The sequence below is a fragment of the Monodon monoceros genome, unplaced genomic scaffold, assembly GCF_005190385.1.
Source record: "Monodon monoceros isolate NGI ecotype Baffin Bay Population unplaced genomic scaffold, NGI_Narwhal_1 Super_Scaffold_16, whole genome shotgun sequence".
In the NCBI taxonomy this organism is placed as follows: domain Eukaryota; kingdom Metazoa; phylum Chordata; class Mammalia; order Artiodactyla; family Monodontidae; genus Monodon; species Monodon monoceros.
The window spans coordinates 34,375,426-34,382,538 of record NW_021703772.1 but is presented as its reverse complement, the minus strand read 5'-3'; positions in this window follow the sequence as shown (position 1 = coordinate 34,382,538).

Sequence of the window (7,113 nt, the reverse complement as noted above, 5' to 3'; positions counted from 1 at the left end):
TTTATGAGGTGTCTGTTCAAATCTTTTGCCCATTTACTTTATTATTTTAAAATATTTATTTTTTTATTGGCTGCGCCAGGTCTTAGTTGCAGCACGCAGGATCTTCGTTCAGCATGTTTAGTTGTGGCATATGGGCTTCTTAGTTGCAGCATGCATGTGGGGTCTAGTTCCCCAATGAGGGATCGAACCTGGGCCCCCTGCATTGGGAGCATGGAGTCTTACCCATTGGACCACCAGAGAAATCCCCTCTTTTGCCCATTTTAAAAATGGGTCATTTGTTTTATTATTCAGAGTAAGAATTCTTCATATATTCAAGCTTTATGTCCTTTGAGATATATATATTGAAAATATATTCCCCTAGTCTATGGCTTGCCTTTTCATTTTCTTAATGAGGGTCTTTTTTTTTATGGACAGGAATTTTATTTTTTATTTTTAAATTTTTATTTCTTTTTATTTTTTGGCTGCACTGAGCAGCATGAGGGATCGTAGTTTCCCAACAAGGGATGGAACCCACCCTCTGCAGTGGAAGCACAGAGTCGTAAATACTGGACCACCAGGGAAGTCCTATTTTTATTTTTTTAATGAGGGTCTTTTGAAGAACAGATTTTTGATGGATACCAATTTGTAAATGTTTTCTTTCATGATTTGTGCTTTTTTATGTCCTGTCTAAGAAACCTCTGCCTACCCCAAAATTTCAAATATTTTCTTCTAAGAATTTTGTAGTATATAGCAATGAAAATCAATTAACTATACAGACATACAGCACAATAAATCTCGATGAACATAATGTTGAGTATAAAAAGGAAGGCACAAAAGAATATGGTTTATTTTCATTCATATAGAGTGCAAAAATAGTCAAAACTAAGCTATACTGTTTAGAGATGCATATGTAAGTGGTAAAACTTATAAAGTCAAGAAAATCATTATCTCCAAAGTTGGGATGGTGGTACCTCTAGGGGGAGGAAGTGGGTTATGATCAGGGAGGGACACACAGGGGACCTCTGAGATGTTTCTGTTTTGTGCCTTGGGTGGTGGTTACACGGATGTTTGATTTATAATTCTTTATTAAATGTGTGTATTCGTTTCATACACTTTTCTGAATTCTTTTACATTTCACAGTTTTTAAAAATTCAAGGAGCCCTAACTTCATTATAATTCTTAACTCTGGGATTAAAAAAAGAAAAGAAAACCTCAATAGAAGGGTTAGAAAATAGAAGTGTCCCCAAAAGTAGAGGTAAAAGACAAAGAAAAAAGGAGAAAATAGAACAAAAAATACAGAGCAAGTTAAGGAAGGACAATATCAAGAAAGAAAGAAAGAAAGAGGAAAGGGAAAAGAAACAGAGAAGAAAGAGGGAAAGGGAAAAGAAACAGAGAAAAATGGGTAGGACAAATCACCAGCTAAATGCTTAAAGTCTTCTAGAACTGAAGGATGTATTTCCAGATTGAAGACTGAGTGTCCAGCACAGTGAATGCAAATTGTGGATGTACAGCATATACTGTGAAATTTCAGAATACTAAGAAAAGTGAGAAGATGCTACCCACTTCTTATTTTAGTTGGGGTTCTCCAGAGAAATAGAACCAATAGGGTATAAAGAGATTTAAAGAAAGAGATTTATTATGAAGGATTGGCTCATTGGTTATGGAATCTTCGTCCCATGATCTGCAAGCTAGAGGCCCAGGAAAGCCGGTGGTGTAAGTCCCTGTCCAAGTCTGAAGGCCCAAGAACTGGGAACACCAATGTTTGAGGGCAGGAGAAGGTGGACATCCCAGCTAAGGAAGAGATAGAACTCATGCTTCCTCCGCCTTTTTGTTCTATTCAGGTCCTCAGAAGATTGGATGATGCCCACCACTGTTCTTTACTGAATCTACCAATTCAAATGCTTATCTCTTTTAGAAACATTCTCACAAACACACCCAGAAATAATGTTTTGCCAGCTCTCTGGGCTTCCCTTAGCCCAGTGAAATTGACACACAAAATTAACGATCACAATTCCAGAGAGGGGAGTGGGGGAAAAGTTCACATATAAAAATGGGAATGAAAATGTCTTTGGATGATTCAATAGCAAAACTGATAGAAGACAATGGGAGAAATGTTTTCCTCATTCTGAAAAAAACATATTCCCAGTTTAGAATGTCTATGCCCAGAATGAAGATAATAAAGACATTTACAGACTGTAAATTCTCATCCATTTTCAGGAGACTACAGTGGGATGCTGCTGAAGCATAATGAGGGAACAAACCAAGAAAGAGAAAGACATGGAGTCCATGATACAGAAGATACACATAAAAAGGAGATAAAAGGAATTTCCAGGCTGATGGTTAAGGGAGATCCCAGGATGACAGCTGGGTACTCTGTGTAGAGGGTAACAGCACAGCCTAGAGCATATCCAACAGCTTTGGAAGTCACTTCTCCAGGAAACTGACATTAATTATATAACTTATGTGTCAATAAATTGAAGCAAGGTTTGGATAAGTGACAAAGAGTCTAAGGTTGAATTACTTAGAAAACAAAACAAAACAAGACAATTATTAACTCCAGGGGAAACTAAAAGTAATGCAGGGAAGGAAAAGTAATCATAGGTTCTTACCTGACTTTGCTGTGACTATCATTTGTATGATTACAATAGCGAAAAAAATTAATATAATAGCGTAAGTACTAAAATTGACCTAATCAAAATCAGAATATAACTATCTTGGGAACATGGTGATATTAGAAAGTTTGGAGGGAACATCGAGTGGAGTTTATGGAAAAAGAGAGCTATAGTCTCATCTTGTATAATACGAAGTCAATAGGAAATACCAAAACCTAAAAAAATCGAGAAGTAACAATGTAAGCATGTTATTTAGAAACATAAATAAAATAATCATCTAAAAGAAGTGAAAGGTTGCCTCTGGAGAAAGGCTAACTAGATGCAGGAAAAGCACTTTATTAAGTTCAGCATTCATTCATGGTTAAAAAAATAAATTCTGTTCCTTCTTTTCTTCCCCTCTTCCTTCCTGATAATCCAGCCTTAAAGCCCCACTATGTGGGGCAGAGCAGAATAGTCATCCAAGCAGAGTGGCTGTCTGGTGTGCAGTACTAGAGCCCAAACAAGCTGTGGGGGTATCTATGGGGGGATAGAGGGGAGGCAGGAGTGGTTATCTCAAATGTATTTTAGCCATTTATACTTCCTCTTCTGGGAACTGTCTATTTATATATCTTTTCCACAGCCTCCATAATAAGCATTTCTCTTTTTAATTGTAAGAGTTTATATAAACTATACACACACACACACACACACACACACAATTAGCAGGATTTTTCAAGGTTCATCCATATTATGCCATGTATCAGTACTTTATTCTTTTTCATGACTGAATTATATTTCATTGTATGAATATAACATGTTTTGTTTAAATATTCATTAGCTGATGGACATTTGGATTCTTCTTGGCTATAATACTACGATAAGCATTTGTGTATAAGTATTTGCATGGACATATGTTCATTTCTTTTGAGTTTATACCTAGGAGTAAAATTGCTGGTTCATATAGTAACTCTATGTTTAATCATTTGTGGAACTGCCTGGCTGTTTTCCAAAGTGATTGCTCCATTTCACATCCCCACTAGCAGTATATGAGGGTTCCAATTTCTCCACATCCTTAGCAACACTTGTTATTATCTGACTTTTTGATTCTAGCCATCCCAGTGAGCATTAAATGGTATCTCATTGTGGTTTTGATTTGCATTTCCTTGATGACTAATGATGTTGAACATCTTTTCATGTGCTTATTGGCTATTATATTTTCCTTGGAGAAATATCTATTTGGATCCTTTGCCCATTTAAAAATTCTTTTATTTGCCTCTTTATTATTGAGTTGTAAGAGTTCTTTGTATATTCTGGATACAAGTCCCTTATTGATACAGGGTTTGCAAATATTTTCTCCCATTCTGTAGGTTGTATTTTCATTTTCTTGATTGCGTCATTTGAAGCACAAAAGGTTTTGATTTTGAGGAAGTCAAATTTGTCTATTTTTTCCCTTGTTGCTGAGGCTTTGGGGGTCATATCCAAGAATCCTTTGCCAAATCCAGTATCATTAAGTTTTACTCCTATATTTTCTTCTAAGAATGTTATAGTTTTAGCTCTTACATTTAGGTCTTCGACTCATCTCAAATTGATTTTTATATATGGTATGAAGTAGTGGTCCAACTTTATTCTTTGGTAAGTGGAAATCCATTTGTCCTAGCACCATTTGTTGAAAAGACTATTTCCCCCCATTGGATAATCTCGGTACTCTCGTCTAAAATCAGTTGACCATACATATATGGGTTTATTTCTGGGCTCTTAATTCTGTTTCATTGATCTATATATCTATCCTTGTGCCGGTACCACACTACTTTATACTTCTTATGTTAAACTTATTCCTAAGTTTAGATGCCCTTTCTAAAGTTGTGGAGTCCCCTTCTGTCCCTAGTTTGTTGAGTGTTTTTATCATGAAACCATGCTGGAATTTGTCAGATGCTTTTTCTGTGTCTATTGCAATGGTCATGTGAATTCTATTTTTTATTCTATTGATATAATGTATTACATTAATTGATTTTCAGACGTTAAACCAATCTTGCACTCCTGGGATAAATCCCACTTGGTTATGGTGGATAATTATTTTTACATGTTGCTGGATTCAGTTTGCTAGTATTTTGTTGAGGGCTTTTGCATCCACATGCACAAGATATTGGTCTGCACTTTCCTTTGCCTGTGACGTCTTTGTCTGGTTTTGGTATCATAGTAATAATGGCCTGATGAGTTGGGGAGTGTTCCTTTCTTGTTATGGGCTGAATTGTGTCCTACCCCTCTCCCCTACCCCCAGTTCATATGTTAAAGTCCTAACTCCTAGTACCTCACAATGTTACTGTAGTCATAGATAAGGTCTTTAAAGAGGCAAAGTTAAAATGAGGCTATTAGGGTAGGCCCTAATCCAATATGACTGGTGTCCTTATAAGAAGAGAACACATAGAAGGACACTAAGGATGTGTGCATACGGAGGAAAGACCATGTGAGGACACAGCAAGAAGACTGCTATCTAAAGTCCAGGGTAGAGGCCTCAGAAGAAACCAAACTTACTGATGTCTTGACTTTGAACTTCTAGCCTCCAGAATGGTGAGAGATAAATTTCTGTTGTTTAAGTCACCTAGTCTGTGGTATTTTGTTATGGCAACCCTAGCAAACTAACACACTCCTCTTCTGTTTTTTGAGAGTTTGTGAAGAATATTCTTCCGTAAAAGTTTGGTAGAATTTACAAATGAAGCTGCCTGGGCCTGGGCTTTTCTTTGTGGGTAGATTTTAAAATTTTTTCACTTTGTATAGGTCTACTCAAATTGTCTATTTCTTCTTGAGTCAGTTTTGATAGTTTGTGTCTTTCTAGGTATTTGTCCATCTAGGTTATCTAATTTGTTGTAGTACACTTATTCATAGTGTTCCTTTAAAGTCCTTTATATTTCTGTAGGGTCAGTAGTAATGTACCCACTTTCTTTTTCTTCTTTTTTTAAATATATAATTTATTTTTTGAATTATATTTTATTTATTTACACAGCAGGTTCTTATTAGTTATCTATTTTATACATATTAGTGTATATATGTCAGTCCCAATCTCCCAATTCATTCATTCTCTCTGTTTCATTTCTGATTCTAGTAATTTGAGTCTTCTTTTTCTCTTGGTCAATGTAGCAAAAGGTTTGCAATTTTGTTCACCTTTTCAAGAAATCAGCTTTTGGTTTAATTGATTATCTCTATTGTTTTTCTATTCTATATTTTATTAATTTCCACTTTAATCCTTTTAAAAAATTTATTTATTTTTTTATGGCTGCATTGGGTCTTCTGTTGCTGTGAGTGGGCTTTCTCTAGTTGCAGTGAGTGGGGACTACTCTTCCTGCAGTGTGCTGGCTTCTCATCCTGGTGGCTTCTCTTGCTGCAGAGCACAGCCTCCAGGCGCGGGGGCTTCAGTAGTTGTAGCACGTGGGCTCAGTATTTGTGGCTCGCGGGCTCTAGAGCGAAGGCTCAAGTTGTGGCGCACAGGCTTAGTTGCTCCGCGGCATGCGGGATCTTCCCGACCAGGGCTCGAACCCATGTCCCCTGCATTGGCAGGCGGATTCTTAACCACTCCGCCACCAGGGAAGCCCCTTCCACCTTAATCTTTATTATTTTCTTCCTTCTGGCTGCTTTAGGTTTAGTTTGCTCTCCTTTTACCAGTACACATATATTAATTTCTATATGTTATAGGCACAAGAATCCAGTATATTATTTTATACAATTGCTTTTAAAATCAGTTGAGTAGGAAAAATGTTCATTTATACTGTCTCATAATTATATAACTGCCTTTTCTTTTTTTTAATTAATTTTTATTGGAGTATGGTTGCTTTACAATGTTGTATTAGCCTCCACTGAACAATGAAATGAATCAGCCATACACATACAGATATCCCCTCCCTTTTGGACTTCCCTCCCGTTTAGGTCACCATAGTGCATTAGGTAGAGTTCCCTGTGCTGTACAGTATGTTCCCATCAGTTGTCTATTTTATATATAGTACCAATAATGTATATGTGTCAATTCCAGTCTATAACTGCCTTTTCTGATGTTCTTTTCTTTTTTTTCATATGAATTTGAATTACTGTCTGGGGTTATTTGCTTTCGACCTGAGGAATGTCCTTTAGTATTTCTTGTGAGGCAGGTCTGCTAGCACAAATTCACTCAGTTTTTGTTTATTTGGGAAAATTTCACCTTATTTCACCAACTTACTTTGATAAGATTGTTCCTTGGATGGAGCACTTTGAAAATGTTATCTCATTGCCTTCTGGTTTCTCTTGCTTTTCCTGAGAAGTCAGTTATTAACCTTACTGGCATTTATTTGTAAGTAATGAGTCATTTTTCTTTTGCTGCTTTCAAGATTTCTTCCTTGTCTTTGACTTTCAGCATTTTTTCTCTGTTGTGTCTGTAGATCTCTTGCATTTATTTATCCTATTTGGAATTTGTTGAGCTTCCTGGATATGTAAGTTATAGTTTTTCAATAAATTTGGAAAGTTTTCAGCCATTATTTCTTTGGATTTTTTCTGCTCCTTCTTCACTCTCCTCTCCTTC